Raw genomic sequence first — 24689 nt, 5'->3', positions numbered from 1 at the left:
TGAGATTGGGAGTTGGAGACCAGCCTGAGCAACATAGTAAGACGTTATCTCTTACAAAAAAATAGAAAAACGAGTCAGGTGCAGGGGCATGAAACTGTGGTCCCAGCTACTCAGGAAACTGAGGCAGGACAGTGCTTCAGCCCAGGTGTTTGAGGTTACAGTGAGCCATGATGACACCACTGCCCTCTACCTCAGGCAATAGAGTGAAACCCTATTTAAAAAAAAAAAAAATTTTTAAGCTTCCTAAAGGTATATAATTTATGTTTAATGTCTTTATAAAACTCTTTTAATGAAGTCCTACTTTTATCAGAAATGTATAATTATTATGGACTCTAGCATGGTATTCTTTATTTTTTTCTCTTATCTGTACCAGGAAATAGTTTAGTCATAGACCAATTTGCTAATACTGGTAGTTCCTGGCAGAAATAATGAAATTGAAACCATAAAGCATCAGGGGTACATAACCAGTATCTAGGGACATGCATTTGGGAATTGGAATTGTTGGAAATGGCAAATACATATGGCTGAGGCACCGTGTGTTATACTAGTTGTTAAACTTTCCACCTGGTCATCCCATCAGCATACAAACCTGTTCTTAATTCTCTCAGTAAAAATCAAAATATACAAACAAAGGGCCCTTTCCGCTCCCCTTCCACCTTTAGCTACAGTCCTTTTTTGTCTCCAAACCTCTGTAGTAACACTTATTAGGCAAATGCACTCAAACTATTCTCTTTAAAGAGCTGTCTCCACTGGCTGTCTCCAGTCTTCTCCTTGGTCTTCTTGATCCACTTCATTAAGGTTTTTTCCCCACCACTGAAACTTTTCCCTTCAGGGTCATCTGTGAGCATCATGCTGTTAAATCTGTGAGCATCATGCTGTTAAATCATTTCCAAGTTCTCATTTTCTGGCATATCCACACTCTCTATTCCCACCAATGCTTTCCTGTCTAGATTTCCAGGACACTACACAGGGTCACGTTCCTTCTGTCTTTCTGACTACTTTTCGATTTCCCTTGCCAGTTTCTCCTTATCTTCCCAAGCTGCAGACTTTGGAATATCTTAAGGCTTAGTCCTTGAACCTCTTCTCTTTTTTTATCATCTCTTACTACTTACGTGTTTTTATCTATGATCATGGCTTTAAATGCTATGTATATACCAACGACTCTGAAATTATTTCCAGCCCAGACATTTCCTCTGGTTTCTTGACCTATATATCTGTCTACCTGGCATTTTCTTTTGGATGTCTACTAAGTATCTCAAACTTTACATGACCAAAACTGAGCTCCTAACATTCTCTCCTAACCCTTTAACTCCTGCATTTTCCTATAGTTAATAGCCACGTCATTGTTCTAGGTGCTGGCCTTAAAAGCCTTGGTCTCACTCTTGACTCTCTTCATCCTCTACCACTCTATACCCACTTGGCCAGCACACTACATCAGTTCTACCTTTGAAATAGAATCAACATTTGATCTTTCCTCAACAGCCCCTTGGTCCACTCCACCACCGTCTCCCACATGGATTATTGCAATAGCCTCGTACGTGGTCTTCCTGTGTCTGTCTAGGCCCCAGCAAGAGTGACCTGTTGAAGCCTAGGTTAGATTGTATCACAGCTCTTCACACATCCTTTCAATATCCTCGTTTCTCACTCAGAGTAAAAGTCAATGTCTTAACAACAATCTATAAGGCCCAGAGTCATCCCTCTCCCTGTCACCTCTCTGACTTCACGTTTTATGACTTTCTCCTTTGATTTCTCAAACCAGCTATGTTGGACTAACTACTTGACTACTTTTTTTTTTTCAGGTTTTAAAGCATTTTACTCACATATTTAAAATATTTTGTAATCCAATAATTAAAATCATTTGAACAATGACAAAAAAATGACACTATGATTAAACTGCCTTTTACAGCCTGCAGGGCACTGGGGACCAGCTTGGCTTTGCTTTAGATTTTATTGCCCTCCCATTCTGTTTCTTCCTTCACCGACATGCGAGTTCTTTTCCTCCCCTGCTAACCAGACAGGCAGATGAGAGCTCTATCCTCACTAGTTCTGGATTGTTTGGAAGGGGCAGTGCAGTCATTTAAACTTGATCCAACCTCTTTGCATCTTACAAAGTTAAACAGCTAAAAGAAGTAAAATAAGAAGTCAATTGTTGGTCCAATGTACAGTGTATACTGGCAGCGCTCACCTCATCATGATTTCCTGCTTACTTCTCCTGTTCCTTTGTTTCTTAGGAAGGCAGTGGATTTCTAACTTGCATTATGGTCTTACTCAGCTCAGAGTCATTGAATTTCTCTATCTCAGTCATATTGGGTTCATCAGACGTGGTTGCAGAGGGAGCAAAGTGAGGCACAGGAGCAAGTGGAATGGAGTTAGTGCAGTGTCCACTGCCAAGTCTTGAATTATCAGGCATACAACTGCCTCAGGGCCTTTGCACGTGCCATTTCTGGAGTGCTCTTTGCCCAGACAGCTTTATGGCTAACGCCTCCATTTCCTTAAGTCCTTTGCTTAAGTCATGTTCTCAGTGGGGCTTTTTCCCAGCTACCCTAATCTAAAACCTCACTTACCCCTTTCCCAATATTTCATTTTCTCCTTCCATTCTTTATTATTTTCTCCTTAGCACTTGCCACTTTCTGGGGTATAATACTTGTATGTTTATTTATATAATCCTGTTATCTTTCCTTCCCATCGGAATATTTGCTTCCATGAAGTCAAGGATTTTGTTTGTTTTGTTCACTCCTGATGTCCCAATTCTTAGAAATAATGGTTGACATGTTACAAGCCTTAATAAATATTTAATGCATACATGAATAAAAGTAAATGTAGACAAAGATAAATAATTTCTTAAAACTCTATTCCACCACTGTTCTTTCCAAACATTTAAAAGTATTCTTTTTTTCTTTCAAGTTGAATAATTTTTGCCATTCTTAGCCAGAGAATCATTGTAATATTGAGATACTCAAATTTTCAAACACTGAAAAATGACAACATTAAATGGTTTCTAACTGTATATTTTAATCAATCATTTATTGATTACCCATTTAGTTCCTAGAGGTGGCTATTTGCTAAATTGTTACTAGAATAGAGAGCGTTAGAGACTAACTACTCTTTCATTTACCAACTGTGTGACCCTGGGCAGTTACTAAATCTCTCTGGACTGTAGTTTTTCCCTCTGTGAATAAAGATCATGATATACTCCTCCAAGTTGTAGAAAGCTCTAAGAAAGTTCAACATAAGCATAATTGTGTATTTCTTTATGACTTCATCCCAAGGAAAACAACTTCACTAGACAGAATAGTTTTTTTAGTAATAACACAAGTTTTTCCATGTGTGCTTCTGCAAATGTTCCAGATATTCCTGTCCATTATTTTCTGCTGGGGGTGGGGCTGGAACTAGTACTTGTAAGGGAAGACAGGGACAGAAGAATGTCATTTCCACATGCGGGAGAAGACTTAACCCACTCTATAGATGCAAGGCCACTAACCACAGCAAAAATTGAGCCATTAGAATATTTTGCTGTATAGAAATACCCTCTCAGGCCTTATTTCATTCTGAAATCACATTTGATAGGCAGAATTGACATTATCCTTTCCATTTTTAAGAGAAGAAACAGGCTTCTTTTTTTTTTTTTTTTGTGGTTTTTGGCCGGGGCTAGGTTTGAACCCGCCACCTCTGGCATATGGGACCGGCGCCCTACTCCTTGAGCCACAGGCGCCACCAGAAACTGAGGCTTCTTTTAAGTGACTTGTCCAAGGTGATAATGGTGGGTGAGGGGTGCAGCTAAGATTTTATTTCAGATTTTTTGAACTCACTCTCTTTAAAGTAAGTTCAGGTGAAAACCTCACTGCAATGTGCTTTGCTGGTGTCGTCTCCCTGCAGTGTTGGTGTTCTTGGCCAGAGTTCAAGTTTCCTCACCCTCCAACACACCTTTCCCTATTATTTTGGAGAAGTCTTCTGAGGCCAGCAGAAAAATGCAGGAAGTTACACAACGTGTAAGCTTTTTTTGACATTCCCTCAAGCACCTGGTGATATGATAAAATGCCCATGCTGCATGAGTGCCCAAAGAAGAAGCAGAATCTTGAAAGAGAAAATGACAGGCCAATGAGCCCTTTTCAAGAGTCATTATGTGCATGATGCAGAGGGGAGACAGTCAAGACTGGAGCCCTAATTTTGGCTGGATGGCTGACGATCTCACCCAGATTCATTACCACTCTGCTTGAAGACTTCAGCAGGACACCTCAAACACCCCAAGGTGAAAATCCACGTGTGGGTTTGAAAGTCGCCATCCTTTGCCATCTGGCCTCTTCCACCTGTGCTGTCCTGTAGCTCACTCCAGACCAGCTTGCCCCATCACTGTTCACACATTCTATTTCATCGTCTCCTGTGTCATTAGGTTTTTTTCTTTGTCTAGAATGCTGGGGCACCTTCCTTACTTCTTTATCTGGCAAATCCATACTCATCCTTGGAGCCCTGTGAGTCCCTCATTTCCATCTGCTCATCACTAGGAGAGATGTCCCTTCTCTGGGTTCCCCCAGACCTTTGCTGTTTTCAGTTACAACAGGTAATTACAACAGGATTCCTCTGTTGCAGCTGTTATCTTGATTTGCCCATTGTCCTCAGTGCCATCACTGGGTGTGAAATTATATCAATGTATTATATTAATGAGTAAAATATGGGTGAACTGTCAACTAGGCGGTGATGATTGGCAAAGCAATATTAACTGCCTACACAGCCTATGATAGGAAAGACGAAAGTTAGCACACAGGGATAGGCATAATCTTAACCCTCACAGCCCCTGTGACCCTTGGGATTGAAGGATGCTTTTAAGGGCTCAAGGAGCATCCTGGCTAGCCTGATCCCCCAGAAAGTGACAAGATCCTCTCTCATAGAGCGGAGCTATGAAATACAGCCATAGCAGTGTCACACAAAGGCCACGTGAAAGCAAGAGCTGTTGTGAGGACATGTGGGCATCAGAGGAAGTAGCTGGCTTTGCCACGTGGACCCCCAGAATACAGTACACAGAAAACACCTTGTATTAAAATGATAACCCAGCATCAAAGGTTGAAACTTCATGAAGGGGGAATCACAATGTGACCCTTTGTGGTGTTGAATGGAACAAATACCAGCTTTTTCACTGGTGTTTCACTGGTGTTCACAGAGGCTCACCCAGAGCATTGATTTTTTTTGAACAGCCCCCCCACAGGCAGGTGGTTCCTTCCCTAGCTTGCTGGTGAGGTGGTGGCACTGGTGGTCTCACACCCAGGGGAAATCTCCAGCTCAGTAGAGGGACCCGAGAACCTTAGAGTCACACTGGAAAGTTTAATGAGTAAGATTTTAAGTCAGTGAATAGCAAAGGGTGAGAAACTTGGGGGCTGAGGGGCAGGTCAGGCTTTTCCTCCTACTGCCTTAAATAGAAATTGTTTCCCCCGTTCCACTGCCTGCCCCGACATCAGCCTCAGGGTGGTCTACCACAAACCTTCTGTGATGGCTGACGGCAGAGAAGCCACTGACCTTCCGGTCAGGCACCAAGCGGAGGAAGCATCAGCCTGGGCCAGGCCCTAACAAAAACAGCAGAAAGCACACTGGCCCTCTGGCCAGCATGAAGGGTGGGGGAGCTGGTGAGGGAGCTCTGGAGAAAGCACTTTACCTCTGTGGGTCTGCATGTGGCTGGGGAAAGAGGTATTGAGGAGAACCATGAGTGTGGAATCAGATGTCCTCCTGGTCTCTGAACCTGCCATTTGCATAACACTTGGCATCTGGAGGTCATTCAAAAATGTCCATTACATCATTGAATTATGAGAGAGAGTGAGAATGAATATGGGGTTATTCCCTGGAAGGTGACTGGGTGCTTGCCAAGTAGGGAGAACAGGAAAGAAATAACTTTCATTTTGTATTTTTTTCTAAGGAGTCAAAGAAGTAGCAGGAATGAAACAGGAATGCTCAGTTATGTCTTGTAAATAAGTACAGGGAGTTTGCCTCATAAGGAAATGTACAACTTTGGCTCTTTAGATGTTATTTAGCATGAAGGAGGAGATATTTTAAGTCATGAGTAAGCCCTAACTTGGATAGGGGGCAATTTCTCCAAGAGCAGCTGGCCTGGGTACTAAGTAATAGTTTCATTTATTTATTACCCAAGGGCAGGGCACCTGTGCTCACAGGTGGAGGAGACCATCCTAATCATGGCTTGATTTGAGGGAATGGGGATCCAGGTAGGGAATAGCATATGAGAAGGCCCTAAGGTATGAGAGAGCAGTCTTGGAAGTGACATATAAATGGGGAAGAAGCAATGGAACTTAGTGGTATGAGAAGTTTTAAGCAATGTGAAAAGTGTAATAATGATTCTTATCTTCTTAATATGATAGAATCACGCATCAACTTTTGAGAAGAGGTGCCTGAAAATCCAAGCTTGGGTTTAGGTTAAAAGCTTTTTATTTTATTTTATTTTTGCAGTTTTTGGCCAAGGCTGGGTTTGAAGCTGCCACCTCTGGCATATGGGGCCGGTGCCCTACCCTTTGAGCCACAGGCGCTGCCCTAGGTTAAAAGCTTTTGATCCCACCTCTGCTCTACCTCTGCACCCTTTCTCTGCCCCCATCCTTGCTAAAATTACAGAAAGGGTATCATCACTGTTGATTCTTTCTGCAATAAACAAATCTCCAGATTGCTTCAATCTTCTACAGAGAAGCAGAGAAAGAGTTTGCTTTGTGGCTGTTTCTTGCTGAATCTGCGTTACCGAATTTGAGTTCAAAAATGTGCCTTCTTGGGCCTCCTCTTGCTTGTTTGTTTAGTCTTTGATAAGTTAGTTTTGTTGGACATCTATTGTTTGCTTGTTTCCACTTCCAATTTTCTGGAAAAAACTACTTCTCCATCATCCTATACCAACGTTTACATCTATCTCCCAGGAATTTTGAATGGAGCTTAACAAGATTCCAGTTTCAGAATGGCTGAGACTTGGAACACAGAACGTGGACATTGGGGTGTCTGTGATGTGCCACATGGCCGGCTGTGAGGCAGGGGAGGCCTCCTGGGGTCTCTGAGATGCTCCCCACCTGCATTCAGACAGTCTTCTGGGCCTGGGCACATCCCTGCCCGTGGTGTCCACAGGCTGCTTTCTGTCCTCATGATCATCTTCTCATTTCTACGTACACTAGTTCCACTGTCCGTGTGTGTGTGCACGTGTGTACACACTAGTTTAAGTGTGAGAGAGAGAGAGAGAAAGGGAGTGAGAGTTAAGATTATAAGTATAGAGGAAATAGCTAAAAGAGTTAAACATAGTTGTGTTGCAGGAGGAAGGCTGAGGATGAATGAATCCTTCAGGAATCCTTATTTTCATTGCAAATCATTGTCTTTAAGGGAAATTAGACATTTTAAAAAACCATGTCCATGTGTCATGTTGAAAACCTTTAAAGATATATAATTAAGCCAGTAGAATAATTTTTAGTCACTATGATTGTAACTAATCGTGGCTGTTTTTTCTAAGCACTTACGGGTAATTTGTTTACCAATCTGTTCTGGAAACTGGGTCAAACTGAGTATTTTGTCATTTGGGAATCTTACGGTATCTTCACTTTTTTTTTTTTCCCCTTGGAGACAGAGTCTCACTATGTTGCCCTTGGTAGAGTGCCATGGTGTCATAGATCACAGCAACTTCAAACTCTTGGACTTAAGCGGTTCTCTTGCCTCAGCCTCCCAAGTAGCTGAGACTACAGGCACCCACCATAATGCCCGGCTATTTTTTTGTTGCAGTTGTCATTGTTGTTTAGCAGGCCCGGGTTGGGTTCGAACCTGCCAGCCTCAGTGTATGTAGCCGGCGCCCTACCCACTGAGCTACAGGTGCCGATCCGGTATCTTCACTTTTGATAATGGGGAAAATGCTTATGTGCTTTCCATCTCCTGGCAAGCCTTCACCTCCCATGATTGTTTAGCTCTTACTCTGCTTGTATCCCGTCGGTATTCCAGGCCGGCCTATTGGCTTGAGGTAACACAAGGGCACACAAGCAGTGAGAAAGAATAAACAAGATGGGGTTCAAGCACAGGGGGCTGAGTGTGCCCATGTCCATACCGTGGCACCGATTCAGTTATGATTCAGCCACAACTAGGCCCCCACAGGCTGGCAAAGCAGAATGTCACAGAATCGGAGCAGGTGGGGCTTCGGAAATCAGAGAGTCATTTCACATCTCTGTGGTCTGAGGAGGAACTGGGCAGTGTCCGGGGGCTGTTACTTTGAGAGTTCTCAGATGCAAAAATAGAAACTAACTCCAGAGAACATGCCAAAAGAAGGCTATTAAGTAGCTCACTGAATTTTCAGAAATTCTGGAGATAAAGAAAGAGCTGGCAGGCAAGGGATAATTAAGAGGACACCGCAGGGACGGCTTCCTGAGGACACCACTGCTGGCACCATCCCCACTGAGCGCTCACCAACCCGGTGCTGACAACTCTGCTGTCTTGTTGTTTGGCTCTCAATCTGGTCATACCTAACACGAATGATCTCTGATTGTCTCCAAACCACTATACCACTCTCTTTAGAGTCATTCATTCTAGGGAGAAGCATCCATTTGAGTGTGTTTGTCTTGTGTCCGGGGGATTGGGAGAGAAACGTGTTTGTCCCTCCCTCTTTCTACTGGGTGCTATGGTCTTGTTTCCTATCTGTCTTGGGTTTTGGCCCAGCAGGACAGGTGTGTGGACACCAGATGGCCAGGGTCTATGTCCAGATGTTTTAGTGATCCAATGTAGGACTGTGTCTACAAAGGAGAAAATGAACAGTCCCAACTCAGTGACATAGAAAGGACAGAGCCTGGGCCATTACAACTGGGCTGACATCATTCATCTTGGTCCACATTTGAATTTATCAAAATGTCTAGCTTTTCTCTTGCTATTTTCCTCTTGTCTACAACTTCAATACCCTTTCAAGTGTTTGCTCTATCCTTGACAGTTTGAAAATCATTCCCTTTACTAGAGAGGCTGATTTATTCTGATTTTTCTTTCTGTCAAGTGGGTTTTATTAAAAAAGCTGGCATGCTGCCATGCTTATTATGAATGGCCTCTAAAAACCATACACAAATAAGATTACAATTGCTTATATTAGAAAGGTAACTGGAACGAGCATGGTGGGGGGGGTCAAAATTTAATAGGAAAATGATATTTTCTTTGTCACCAGCAGCTGAGAACTTGGCTAAGGTGAATCTTAGCTGTGTGGTTGTAACAGGATGCCCAGTTATATCTGAATTTCAGATAAGCAACAACAAATATTTGGTGTAAGTGTGTCCCCTGCAATAGGATATACGCATGTTAAACTTATTTGTTGTTTATCTAAAACTCATTATTTTATATGAAATTTACATGTAACTGGACATCCTGTATTTTACCTGGCAACCCTCGTTGGAGGAGACCACAAAGGAATTCTATATGATCTTGGTACAGAAATATGCTTACATCCACTTCCAACCTCCCTCTTCAAGAAGCAAGAAATCATAGAGGAACAGAGTGTTCTGGGTCAGGATTTTGAGTTCAAATTTCAAATCTGAAAAGCAAAAAATGGAAAGGAAGATTAAGTATCTTGGCAAATCAGGAAAAATTCCCATTTGGTTGTCTGTTAGTCATTTAAGCAAAACCGAGTGGTTTGGACTCCCTTGACTAAAATAAGTTGGTAATTTTCCTCACATAACATGACTGTAGAGTATTCTTTTAAGAACTTGCATTCTCAGGTATGTAAGATTTTGCATAATATTAACACCACATTAATAATGTCAACCACTCTATATTGAGGGCTTAGTACATGCCGGGGACTCTTCTAAGTACATTGCATGTGTTAACTCATTCTTCTTGCAATAGCTCCATGTGGTGTATTATTACCTCCATTTCATGTAGATGGGGAAACAGAGGCACAGAGAGGGTAGGTACATTAAGTAACTCAGTGAAGGCCTCATAGTTCATAAGTGATCACGCAAATATAACCTGGCAATCTGGTTCCAGAGCCTGGGCTCTTAAGCAAGGCAGCACATTAGCTCTAAGAGTTAGATAGTCCTAAATAAACAAAATCATATTAAATTAAAAATAGAGTTTACTGTGTGTTCTGGTGTCTGAAACTGCATATTTGGTTCTACCACTTTAATAGACTTCCTGATTTTAACTGCTTGATTAAATAGCTCCACATTATGGCCTCTCCCACAAGGCCTGTCAGCTGCTGCTTCACACCTCTAGGGTGAGAAATTAATAAAGTCGATGAGTTGATTTGCTAGATTATTCTTTGTAGTTTCCTCTCACTTAGATGGATCCAGAGGAGCACATAAATTATAAGCAATCACACTCCACTAGCTGACGATCAGTCTGCCTTCCTGAGGTTTTTTTTTTTTTGCTTTGGTCCACATACCTTCAGCTTTTCAACTATTCCTTTGAGTGCTCAGGAATAGTTCAATCATTGTTAAGTTCTGTGATTGGGATGGATATTGTCTCCTGGGGCATAAACCTGTCAGTAGAAATTTTCCAATCATGAAACTTCCAATCATGAAACGCTGGTGAAACTTTAGTACATGCTCAAAATAAAAAAAATCACAACATTTTGGCTCAGTACCTATAGCTCAAGCAGCTAAGGTGCCAGCCACATACACAAGAGTTGCAGGATTCGAATCCAGCCCAGGCCTGCCAAACAACAATGACAACTACAAACAAAAAATAGCTGGGTGTTGTGGCGGGCACCTGTAGTCCCAGCTATTTGGGAGGCTGAGGCAAGAGAATCGCTTAGGCCCAGGAGTTGGAGGTTGCTGTGAGCTGTGATGCCACAGCACTCTACCCAGGACAATGGCTTGAGACTCTGTCTCAAAACCAAAAAAACCCCAACAACAACAACAACAAAATCACAACATTTTAAAGGATATCAAAAAGCAATATTTTTCCCTTGAGCCTTTGGAATGGAAATTCTGTCCTTATAATTTCCCATGGTGATCTTATATGCATGGTCCTTTCCAGAATGATGTACATCCATTCTGATGTACATCAACTCTTGGCAATGAAGGGTAACAAATGATAAAAATATTTTCTTTTATATTTGAGGCTTGCTGCATATTTTTTTCAATACTTTAAGTGTAGGGATTTATAGTGAAAGCAAAGTATTAAATCCTTGCATTTACCTCCTTCCATGCCAAACGCTGGTGAAAATCCCCGGACAGATTGTTTTGCACTTTATCTTTTCCAATCCTTCCTTTGAAAGGCAAATCTTTTACAACGGACAGATTGTTTTAACTTTTACTTACATAGCCTCGCATTGGAACTTACAGAAACCTATGGAGAGAGGAGATAAAGAGAAACAAGAAATCTGGCTTACCTGATCACTGACGTGAGAAGGGACAAGCAGTGGCTGGAGAAAGTTTGGTGCATGTGATTAAGTTTAGCCCCTGAGGAAGGTATGATGGTGGTTGGAGTCTAAGGGCTAATGGTTTTGAAAGTATTCATCATCAATGGTGACAAAATTTCACTGCAGTTTTGGTTACTTTCAATAAACCACATAGACCCACAGTGGATTCTGTGAATATGCTATAACTAACACTCTGTAAGTATATACCAGCGAGACTATGCATTAGGGTGTGTGTGTGCATACATGCAGCAGACAATGGTGTGGGGAGAGGGAGAGAGAGAATGGAAACTGATAAGGAACCAGCAGGGGTGTTGATTTTCCCCCAGTACATTCTGTCCACAGCTTGTACTGTTCTCTTCAGATGAAGCAGGCCTCAGCAGTACTCTTAGAATCAGATCTACCATGATTTTGTGCTACTTTATCAAGAACAACCCCAAACTTTTTTTTTTTACTTTCCACTGATGTGAATTCTGATGTACAATGATTTTCATCCATGGAAACCAATGCATTCCACTCCATTTATTTAACCTAGAAGTTGTGCTTCTGGAAATTGGCCTAACTAAAGCAATGGACAAGGGCAGAAAGATACATGTGAAAGATTATTCATTGCAGTCTTGGTAATATCCTCTGCCCATCATAGGAGTTACCTAAGCATCCACCATTAAGAGATTACTTAAATGAATTCTGTTACATGATTTTAAGGGAATTGTCTGTGGCCATTAAAAATGACACAGTTCTATATCTGCAGACCTGAAATATGCTTATGATTTTTTCTTAGACCCAAAGTATCAGCACTCACTAGGTGACGTGCTGTTGATGAAAAAAAATTGCCATCATTGTGGAATTCTCAATTTTTCATCTATTTATCTACACCTAAGTGCAGAGGAAATATTCTGGAAAGATAGCAAAATTCTAGGAATAATTATCTCCGCTCAGTAGAATTATAGGTGTTTTAACTTCATTTTTGTTGATCCATTTTCCAAATAATTTTATATAATTGTCATTAAATTGTTCATATAAAAAGAAAAAAATAAATTTTTTTAAAACAAAAATAAATAGACCATATAACTGTATTTTTGTTTCTGGAAATACTACTTTCAACAATATAAAGTCTAAACATACAACTTATGTGGATCCACATTAGTCACATGATGTACTGATCTCTTCTTTCACTTGGATGGGACACTACCATACAATTATTATTTTTAAATCATGGAGTTGCTGCTGCTTGAAAGATTCAGCTTGTGCTTAAAGTGCTTGTATTGTCCAACCATTGCTCCTAAGTTGGCACATCCAATCTAAGGAGAGCCTTACTTTATCTTTTGAGACTTTGTAGTAACAAGATTATCCCATGTATGACAGATAGCAAGTATTAAAAGCATTAATTGAGGGCCTCCTATTGTCTGCTTAATTATTTTGATTAATATCACTTATTTCTATAAAACAAACTATGTGGCAGAAATTTATCTTCATTTTCAGAAAAATACAGACATGGGAAAGTCACTTGATTTCTAGCATCATATGGTTAGTCATTGGCAAAGCTAAGACTTAGATCTCAATCTATTGATTTTAAATCCCGTTTTTTTTTCTCATTTCCATATTCCACAAGAATAATACAGAACTAAATACATTTGGCAACTTCTTATCGAAGTCTATCTCTTCTATGTTTGGAGATCATTCTTTCAGTCTGAGTTCTTAGTTGCAAACAACAAAACATGTTTTAGTTGAGAATAATTTGCAAACCACACTATAGGATGGCCTATAGGTGGATTTTCACAGCACTTGTCAGAGATACAAGCTTGAATTTTGGATAACTCTTGGGTCACACTCATTAGGACCTGTGTTATGGGGCTTCTGAAAACTCCATGACAATAGAGACAGTGTGGTATAGATGAAATAACAGACAAATAATCAGGGGAACAAAGCAAAGCCCAGAAAGTGGCCCATACAAGCAAAGTCAACTGATACTTGACAAAGGACTAAAGGCAATTCATTAGAGAAAGGATAGTCTTTTCAACAAATGGTTCTGTAACAACTGGACATTTACATAAAAAAAAATTTAGAAACAGAAATTATATCTCTCACAAAATTTAACTCAATATGGATCAAGACTTAAATACAAAACCATTAAACTCCTAGAAGCTAACATAGAAGAAAATCTAGACACTAGGTTTGGAGATAGTGCTTCAGAGAAGACACCAAATGTTCTATCCATGAAAGAAGTTGATAAGCTGGGCTTCGTGGAAATTTAAATTTCTGTTCCATGAGAGATACTGTCAAGAGAATGAGAAGATAAGCCACAGACTGCCAGAAAATATTTTCAAATGATATAGATAATGAAGCTATGGACTTGTTATACCAAAAGTATACAAGGAACTCTTAGAACTAAGCGATATGAAAGCAACCAATCTAATCAAACAACCAGGGCAATGATCTGAACAGATGCCTCACCAAAGAAGATACACAAATGGAAAATAAGCGCATGTAAGGATGTTCCATGTCATACCTCCTAAGTGGATTGAAAATGAAAATAACAATGAGTTGTCACTATACTCCTATTAGAATGGATAATGTCCAAAATACTGACAACATTGAAAGCTGTCAGTATTCCACGAATTCAGCTGTCAGCGTTCATTGAATGCTGGACATCCTCACATTGAGGATGTGAAGCAACACGAACTCATTCATAGTTGGTGAGAATGCAAAACGATATGGACTTTGGAATACAGTCTAGCAGTTCCTTACAAAGCTAATCATAGTTTTATCATATGATCTGTCAATTGCATTTCTTGGTATTTATCCAAAGGAGTTGAAAAATTATGTCCATGCAAAAACCTAAGAAGTTGTGCTTATAGCAGCTTTGTTCATAATTGCAAAAACTTGGAAGCAACTATATTGTTCTTTAATAGGTGAATGAATAAGTTGTGAAAAGACATGGAAGAACTCTGAAAGTCTATTACTAAGTAAAAGAAACCAATCAGAAAAGGCACAACTATAGAGGCAGTAAAAAAAATCAGTAGTTACCAGAGGCTTGGTGGGAGGGAGGGATGAAAAAATGGAGCACAGGTGATGTTTAGAGCAGTGAAACTATTGTGTATGAACACTAAAAGGATGAATATGTGTCATTATACATTTGTCAAAACCCACAGAATGTACAGAACAAAAAGTGAGCTCTAGGGTAGACTAGGAATTTTGGATTATAATAACGTGTCAATGTAATTTATCAATCGTAACAAATGCACTACTTTGGTGAGGGATGTTGGTAGTGGGGGAGGTTGTGAGTGTATGTAGGGTGGGTGGGTATGTGGGAAATCTCTGTATCCTTTGCTCAATTTTGCTGTGAACCTAAACTGCTCTTAAAGATAAAGTCTGGGTTGTTTTTTTTTTTTTTTTTGAAACAGTCTTACTTTGTCATACTTGGTAGAGTGCTGTAGTGTCATAGCTCACAGCAACCTCAAGCTCTTGGGCTTAAGTGATTCTCTTGCCTCAGCTTCCCAGGTAGCTGGGACTACAGACGCCTGCCACAATGCCCGGCTGTTTCTAGAGAGGGGGGGTCTTCCTCTTGCTCAGGATGGTCTCGAACCTGTGAGCTCAGGCAATCCACCCACTTTGGCCTCCCAGAGTGCTGGGAGTATAGGTGTGAGCCACCATGCCTGGCCTCGATAAAGTCTGTTATTAACAAACAATCTCCATGATTCTTGACAACAATTACAAAACTCTCCCCAGATATGGATTATATGTGGAGTCTCTCCCTCCATGTATGTCTCTTCCAAATCCAAGCTTGCAGAGGTGGCTTGTCTGGCTCAGTCTAAGTCATGTGCGGCTGATGGGTTTGAGAATGGAGTTCTGGTTTCTACCTTGGGGTAAAAAAACTATCCTATGGGAGCTTATAGACACAGGGAGCCAGACTGCCACTGTTGTTGCAAATGTTCATCATAGACACCGATATGGACCAGAGTGGGGGGCACCTTACCTTAAAATTTTCCAACACATAACTCCATCACAGGCACAAAATCACAATTCACTCTCTTTTCTTCTTGGGAAAAAATGTCTTTTCTATTTTGCTATTAGCTTCCTTTAATTTCTGTAAGTGCACTTTTTCCCGTGTAGAGGGGAGAGTCCCAGCAGAAAGGCCTAAAGTGCATGTGTAACTTTTTTGAACTGCCTTTGATACATCCACTTTTAGGAACTATTTACTACAAGGGCTAGCCTTCCCCTGCCACAAACATTTTAAGTATAAACTAAGCAAAGTGTACACACTTGTATAAACTCTTTTTTGTGTTAGCCACACGAATGTGATTTCCCTTTGCAAATTTACTTTGGCTATCTGAGAAAAACTCAGGTGCTAAAGAAATTATCAAAAGATAATGTATCTTTTAAATGTTAAAATTATCAACTAACTATACCAGTGTAAGGATGATTTTATCTTTAGCTTTGACAATACACTCAATAATGAATTGGACTTGGCTATTCCAATTGGGAATAAATACACGAGAAGTCAAGAAATTCCCACAGCAGGAAAAATACAAAAGACAAAAAGAAAGAAGAAAGAACAAGAGCAGAAGGAAGAATGGGTTCTGGGGGAAGGAGGTTGGTGCAGTTAGGGTGGTTATCATTACTACTGGCTGTATGAGTTGAGAACCAGAGAAAAATAATCATGATCATAAAGAGAAAAGAAAAATCTCACAACTCAGGAGCAAAATCAACATTAACAAACACCTAAAAAAAAAAACCCTCGAACCCCAAACCCTATTAAAAATAGACACTTCTCCAAGGATGACATACAAGTGGTCAACAGGGGTGTGATAAAAAAGGGCTCATATCATTAACATTGAGGAAATGTAAATAAAAACCATGATCTATCATGTCCTAACTATTAGGATGGCTTTTTTTTTTTTTTGAAGACAGTCTCACTATGTTACCCTCAGCGGAGTGCTGTGGTGTCACTGCTCACAGCAACCTCCAACTCTTGGGCTTAAGTGATTCTCTTGTCTCAGCCTTCCAAGTAGCTGGGACTATAGGCGCCCACCACAACACCAGCTATTTTTTGGTTGTAGTTGTCATTGTCGTTTGGCAGGCCCAGGCTGGATTCGAACCAACTGGCTCTGGTGTATGTAGCTGGCTCCCTAGCTGCTGAGCTACAGGCGCCAAGCCAGGATGGCTATTATAAAAAATAAAAGATAAGTGTTGGTGAGAATGTAGAGAAATTGGAACCCTTGCATACTGTTGGTGGAAATGCAAAATCATACATTTGCCATGGAAAACAGTCAAGAGGCACCTCTCACAGTTAAACATGAAAAATTAAAATTAGAACTATCACATGACTCAGCAATCCCACATTAGCATGCATGTGCAAAAGAACTGAAATCAGAATCTTGAAGAGACATTGGTAGTCCCATAGTGTTTGCAGCATGATTTACAAGAGGTATGACATGGGAACAACAGAAATGTCCATTGATGGGTGAATGGCTACAGAAAATGTAGCATATACATTGGAGGAATATTATCTAGACATGAAAAAGAAGGAAACCCTTCCATAAGCAACAACATAGGTGAACTTGGAGGACATTGTGCCAAGTAAAATAAGCCAGTCACGTAAGCACAAATACTGGATGATTTCTCTTATAGAAAGTATCTAAAATAGTTGAACTTAGAAACAGAAAGTAGAATGCCAGGGCGGTGGCAGAGGGAGATATGGGGAGTTGCTGTTTAACAGATACACAGTTTCAGTTATGGAAGATGACTAAGTTCCAGAGACCTGCTGTGAAACACTGTGCTGATAGTTAACAGTACTATATTTTGCACTTAAAAATGTAGGAGGGTAGATCTCATGTGAAGTGTTCTTACTATAATGAAACAACCACGGATTATACCAAAAAAAGAAAGGAAGGGAAAGGTGAATTGTAAACTCAGCCTGAGTACCTACTAAATATGATACAGAACTTTTACAGGTTTTAGAGGGAAGTTGGTACGAATACAGATGTACATTTATGGTTTATTTAGAAGGATATTAAAATACCAGACAATGAAATTGTGGGTATTGAACACAAAGGAAAACACCAGACAACACTCTGAATTTTTAGAAAGTTTTTCAAGTGATGTCATTTACAGAATAGCAGGAAGCAGATGTGCTCAAATTGTGTGGTGTTCTCAGGTCCTACTGCTGCTTAGAATTTGTCTAACTTTGCCTGGAGGCGGAGCAAGATGGTGGCCGAGTAACAGCTTCCTTGCATCTGGGCACCGTGAGTCTGGGGAGATAGGACTCCAGGCATCTCTGGCTGGTGGGATCTGCCTATCATCAACCCTGTGAGGATACAAGGAGTCAGTGAGAGACTTCTGGACCCCAAGAGGAGGACTAAAACAGTGGAAAAATGGCAAGTGCTCGTGTGTGTTCAATCCGTCTAAACCCGCCCGCAACTGTAAGTTCAGTAGCAGCGAGACTGCAAACCAGAAAGGCCTTACCTGTGAACTGTTTTGGTGTCTTTGGACATGGCACTCAGTTGAACTGCCTTGGGAAGAGCCTGAGCGGGAGTGCGGAGAACTTTGGCCATTGTCTAGGGCCCTAGTCTGAGCCGCTGAGCCAGACGGAGCTAATAGTGTTTGGCTGTGGGCCACAGGGAGCCGTTGTGAGCCATCTGCCCCAGTAAGCTCCGCCCTCAGGGTCGCAGAGCTAGAATCGGGTGGGAGCTGGTAACCCAGCGAAGGGTGGGGTCTGAGCCGCCTTGCAGCCCTAACCCTCAGGGGCAGAGTGAGACCAGTTTTGGCACACTGGGTAAGTGGATAGCCACTTCAGCAGTGATTCCAGCGACAAGCACTTTCCTGGGAAAGCTTCTGCTCAGCAAGTTTACAAGTTCAAAGTGCCTTTTAAGTGGGCTGAAGAGAGATTTAGGGTGTATACCTGCTGGGGTTTGAGAAATCAGCCTCCAGTTGTATCAGAACTGTGATTAACATCTCATACCCCAGAAGACCATGTGTTGCCCAGACAATATTCAATAACATATACATACTGCTTTGTTTTTGGTTGTGTTTTTTTTTTTTTTTTTTTGGTTTGGTTGTTTTTTTTTGTTTATTTTGTTGATGTTGTTATTGTTTTTTAATTTCAACCTTTTCCTTACAGATCCTTTTTCTTTCTCAATTTTTCTAGTTTAATTATAATTTCCAATTGCTGCCTTTTTCAATAACTAGAACTTCATTTTTGTTAGTGTTTCTACCACTATTATTTGGTTTTTCACCCAATTTTATCCCGTAAAGTTTTCTGTTTGCTTTTTTTTGTTTGATTTATAGCATTTTTGTCTTTCCTCTCTACTTGGTGGAGGTGGGGTACTGTGCATGATCAGGTTAGCAAAGAGCTGCTGACCTCAAGGGAACCACCCAACTGGGCACCCCCAGAAGGTGGGGTTTTTTTAAGGTTGTGTCAAAGTACCCTACTGTACACCTATATTGCCCTGTCTCCCTCTTTCTGTGCCTCTCTTCTTTTTGTCAATATTCCTTTTACCCACCCCCTCTACTTTCTCCATTTTTCTTATCACTCAGTCCTCCTTTCTTTCATCCCTTTTTTGCTCTTCAACCTTCTCACCATTCTGGTCCTGTAACCCTTAGTCCACAGGAACGAGAACTTAAAGAGCAAGAGGAAGTGAAAGGAAAATTAGGGCAAGGAAACAGATAAAAGAAATCACTCATGAGGAAGAATCAGCAGAAAACTCCAGGCAACATGAAGAACCAGTCCAGAACAACCCTGCCAAGGGACCATGAGGTAGCTACTGCAGATGATTCCACCTATAAAGAAATGTTAGGAATGACAGAAAGGGAATTTAGAATACACATGTTGAAAACAATGAAAGAAATGATGGAAACAATGAAGGAAACTGCTAATAAAGTGGAAAATAACCAAAAGGAAATTCAAAAACAGAATCAAATAAGAGATGAATGATATGAAGAATATAAAAAGGATATAGCAGAGCTGAAGGAACTGAAACAGTCAATTAGGGAACTTAAAGATGCAATGGAAAGTATCAGCAACAGGTTAGACCATGCAGAAGAAAGAATTTCAGAGGTAGAAGACAAAGTTTTTGAGATAACTCAGATAGTAAAAGAGGCAGAAAAGAAGAGAGAGAAAGCAGAACGTTCACTGTCAGAATTATGGGACTTTATGAAGCGTTCCAACATACGAGTTATAGGAATTCCAGAAGGAGAAGAAGAATGCCCCAGAGGAATGGAAGCCATACTAGAGAATATTATAAAAGAAAATTTCCCAAATATTACCAAAGATTCTGACACACTGCTTTCAGAGGGCTATCGGACACCAGGTCGCCTCAACTCTAACCGAGCTTCTCCAAGACACATTGTGATGAACCTGTCCAAAGTCAAGACAAAAGAAAAGATTCTGCAAGCTGCCAGGAGTAAGCGCCAGTTGACCTACAGGGGCAAATCCATCAGAGTGACTGCAGACTTCTCTACTGAAACTTTCCAAGCAAGAAGGCAATGGTCATCTACCTTTAATCTACTTAAACAGAACAATTTCCAGCCCAGAATTCTGTACCCTGCTAAGCTAAGCTTCAAAATTGACGGAGAAATCAAATCATTTACGGATATACAAACATTGAGGAAATTCGCCACAACAAGACCAGCTCTACAGGAAATACTTCAACCTGTTCTGCACACTGACCACCACAATGGATCTGCATCAAAGTAAGAACTCAGAAATTAAAGGACAGAACCTAACCTCCACACTGATGCAAAAGATAAAACTAAGTAATGGACTCTCACAAAATAAGATGAATAGAATACTACCACACTTATCAATTATCTCTATAAATATTAGTGGCTTGAATTCCCCACTGAAGAGACGTAGATTGTCTGACTGGATTAAAAAACACAAGCCATCCATTTGCTGTCTGCAAGAAACACACCTGGCTTCAAAAGACAAATTAAAGCTCCAAGTCAAGGGTTGGAAGACAATTTTTCAGGCAAATGGAATTCAGAAGAAAAGAGGAGTTGCAATCTTATTTTCAGATACATGTGGATTTAAAGCAACTAAAGTAAAAAAAGACAAAGATGGTCACTTTATATTGGTCAAGGGAAAAATACAACAAGAAGACATTTCAATTCTAAATATTTATGCACCCAATTTAAATGCTCCCAGATTCTTGAAACATACCTTACTCAGTCTGAGCAATACGATATCTGATAACACCATCATAACAGGGACTTTAACACTCCTCTTACAGAGCTGGACAGATCCTCTAAACAGAAATTAAACAAAGATATAAGAGATTTAAATGAGACCCTAGAACAACTGTGCTTGATAGACGCATATAGAACACTCCATCCCAAAGATAAAGAATATACATTCTTCTCATCACCCCATGGAACATTCTCCAAAATTGATCATATCCTGGGACACAAAACAAATATCAACAGAACCAAAAGAATTGAAATTTTACCTTGTATCTTCTCAGACCATAAGGCACTAAAGGTGGAACTCAACTCTAACAAAAATGCTCGACCCCACCCAAAGGCATGGAAATTAAACAATCTTCTGTTGAATAACAGATGGGTGAAGGAAGAAATAAAACAGGAAATCATTAACTTCCTTGAGCATAACAACAATGAAGACACAAGCTACCAAAACCTGTGGGATACTGCAAAAGCAGTTTTGAGAGGAAAATTCATCGCTTTAGATGCCTACATTCGAAAAACAGAAAGAGAGAGCATCAACAATCTCACAAGAGATCTTATGGAACTGGAAAAAGAAGAACAATCTAAGCCTAAACTCAGTAGAAGAAAAGAAATATCCAAAATCAAATCAGAGATCAATGAAATTGAAAATAAAAGAATCATTCAGAAAATTCATGAAGCAAGGAGTTGGTTTTTTGAAAAAATAAATAAAATAGATAAACCATTGACCAGACTAACGAGGAATAGAAAAGTAAAATCTCTAGTAACCTCAATCAGAAATGATAAAGGGGAAATAACAACTGATCCCACAGAGATACAAGAGATCATCTCTGAATACTACCAGAAACTCTATGCCCAGAAATTTGACAATGTGAAGGAAATGGATAAATATTTGGAATCACAGCCTCTCCCTAGACTCAGCCAGGAAGAAATAGAGCTCCTGAACAGACCAATTTCAAGCACTGAGATCAAAGAAACAATAAAAAATCTTCTAACCAAAAAATGCCCTGGACCAGATGGCTTCACTCCAGAATTCTATCAAACCTTCAAGGAAGAGCTTATTCCTGTACTGCAGAAATTATTCCAAAAATTTGAGGAAGAAGGAATCTTCCCCAACACATTTTATGAAGCAAACATCACCCTGATACCAAAACCAGGAAAAGACCCAAACAAAAAGGAGAATTTCAGACCAATCTCACTCATGAACATAGACGCAAAAATTCTCAACAAAATCCTAGCCAATAGATTACAGCTTATCATCAAAAAAGTCATTCATCATGATCAAGTAGGCTTCATCCCAGGGATGCAAGGCTGGTTTAACATACGCAAGTCTATAAACATTATCCACCATATTAACAGAGGCAAAAATAAAGATCACATGATCCTCTCAATAGATGCAGAAAAAGCATTTGATAAAATCCAGCATCCTTTTCTAATTAGAACACTGAAGAGCATAGGCATAGGTGGCACATTTCTAAAACTGATTGAAGCTATCTATGACAAACCCACAGCCAATATTTTACCGAATGGAGTAAAACTGAAAGCTTTTCCTCTTAGAACTGGAACCAGACAAGGTTGTCCTCTGTCACCTTTACTATTCAACGTAGTGCTGGAAGTTCTAGCCAATACAATTCGGCAAGACAAGGAAATAAAGGGAATCCAAATGGGAGCAGAGGAGGTCAAACTCTCCCTCTTTGCTGATGACATGATCTTATACTTAGAGAACCCCAAAGACTCAACCACAAGACTCCTAGAAGTCATCAAAAAATACAGTAATGTTTCAGGATATAAAATCAATGTCCACAAGTCAGTAGCCTTTGTGTACACCAATAACAGTCAAGATGAGAAGCTAATTAAGGACACAACTCCCTTCACCATAGTCTCAAAGAAAATGAAATACCTAGGAATATACCTAACGAAGGAGGTGAAGGACCTCTATAAAGAAAACTATGAAATCCTCAGAAAGGAAATAGCAGAGGATATTAACAAATGGAAGAACATACCATGCTCATGGATGGGAAGAATCAACATTGTTAAAATGTCTATACTTCCCAAAGCAATCTACCTATTCAATGCCATTCCTTTCAAAATACCAACATCGTACTTTCAAGATTTGGAAAAAATGATTCTGCGTTTTGTATGGAACCGGAAAAAACCCCGTATAGCTAAGGCAATTCTCTGTAACAAAAATAAAGCTGGGGGCATCAGCATACCAGATTTTAGTCTGTACTACAAAGCCATAGTGGTCAAGACAGCATGGTACTGGCACAAAAACAGAGACATAGACACTTGGAATCGAATTGAAAACCAAGAAATGAAACTAACATTTTACAACCACCTAATCTTTGATAAACCAAACGAGAACATACCTTGGGGGAAAGACTCCCTATTCAATAAATGGTATTGGGAGAACTGGATGTCTACATGTAAAAGACTGAAACTGGACCCACGCCTTTCCCCACTCACAAAAATTGATTCAAGATGGATAAAGGACTTAAACTTAAGGCATGAAACAATAAAAATCCTCCAAGAAAGTACAGGAAAAACACTGGAAGATATTGGCCTGGGGAAAGACTTCATGAAGAAGACTGCTGTGGCAATTGCAACAACAAAATAAACAAATGGGACTTCATTAAACTGAAAAGCTTCTGTACAGCTAAGGAGACAATACCAAAGCAAAGAGACAACCTACACAACGGGAAAGGATATTTGCATATTTTCAATCAGACAAAAGCTTGATAACTAGGATCTATAGCGAACTCAAATTAATCCACATGAAAAAAGCCAACAATCCCATATATCAATGGGAAGAGACATGAATAGAACTTTCTCTAAAGATGACAGACGAATGGCTAACAAACACATGAAAAAATGTTCATCATCTCTATATATTAGAGAAATGCAAATCAAAACAACCCTGAGATATCATCTAACCCCAGTGAGAATGGCCCACATCACAAAATCTCAAAACTGCAGATGCTGGCATGGATGTGGAGAGAAGGGAACACTTTTACACTGCTGGTGGCACTGCAAACTAGTGCGACCTTTCTGGAAGGAAGTATGGAGAAACCTCAAAGCACTCAAGCTAGACCTCCCATTTGATCCTGCAATCCCATTACTGGGCATCTACCCAGAAGGAAAGAAATCCTTTTATCATAAGGACACTTGTACTAGACTGTTTATTGCAGCTCAATTTACAATCGCCAAAATGTGGAAACAGCCTAAATGCTCACCAACCCAGGAATGGATTAACAATCTGTGGTATATGTATACCATGGAATACTATTCAGCCACTAAAAAAAATGGAGACTTTACATCCTTCGTATTAACCTGGATAGAAGTGGAAGACATTATTCTTAGTAAAGCATCCCAAGAATGGAGAAGCATGAATCCTATGTACTCTATTTTGATATGAGGACAATTAATGACAATTAAGGTTATGAAGGGGGGAAGCAGAAAGAGGGAAGGAGGGAGGGGGGTGGGGCCTTGGTGTGTGTCACACTTTATGGGGGCAAGACATGATTGCAAGAGGGACTTTACCTAACAATTGCAATCAGTGTAACCTGGCTTATTGTACCCTCAATGAATCCCCAACAATAAAAAAAAAAAGAATTTGTCTAACTTTGAGGTCTGTCCTGGCCTGACATGGGACTGCAGAGATAAGCAGCAAAGAAGCCACGGAAGGGGACTGGATGAAGTATGGATCCAGCAGGTGAATCTGTCCCTTCACCTTTTTCTGGAGTGAGTGCTGTGGCGTGTAGTAGGAAAAGCAAACCAATAAATGTCTTACAGGCAGTCCCCAAGTTACAAGCATCTGACTTATATCCAACTCCCACTTATGAAAGAAGGTGATTATAGGAAGTCCAGGAGTCACAAACATCTGATTGACATATGACTCACACTGACAAACAGGCTGTTACGGATACTAGGTGTATGTACCTGCTCCAACTGACATATAAATTCAACTTAAGAACAAACCTACAGAGCCCATCTTGCTCGTAACCCAGGGACTATGCGTAATTATTCTTCCTCATATACAGCCCATCATATTTTTTGTTGTTGGTGGTCTTTGTTCTTTCTCTGATCACTACTGAGGGAGGTGACAGAACAGGCATTTGTGTCATGACATTGCCCGTAACTCTAATCTGTTTTCTTACTCATAGAAAGA

At 40.2% G+C, this 24689-nt stretch overlaps 1 non-coding gene across 1 annotated transcript; it reads right to left on the bottom strand.

Annotated features, from left to right (window-relative positions):
- Window positions 1-12114: 12114 nt before the first annotated feature.
- LOC128597964 (small nucleolar RNA SNORD56) lies at window positions 12115-12186 on the bottom strand. The gene has a single exon (XR_008383497.1). It is a non-coding gene; the product is annotated as a small nucleolar RNA SNORD56 (small nucleolar RNA).
- Between the last annotated feature and the right edge of the window lie 12503 nt (window positions 12187-24689).

Source organism: Nycticebus coucang, chromosome 10 (assembly GCF_027406575.1).
Source record: "Nycticebus coucang isolate mNycCou1 chromosome 10, mNycCou1.pri, whole genome shotgun sequence".
Classification (NCBI taxonomy): Eukaryota; Metazoa; Chordata; class Mammalia; order Primates; family Lorisidae; genus Nycticebus; species Nycticebus coucang.
Note: the sequence above shows the minus strand (reverse complement) of the source record. Positions and strands in the feature narration are given on the sequence as shown.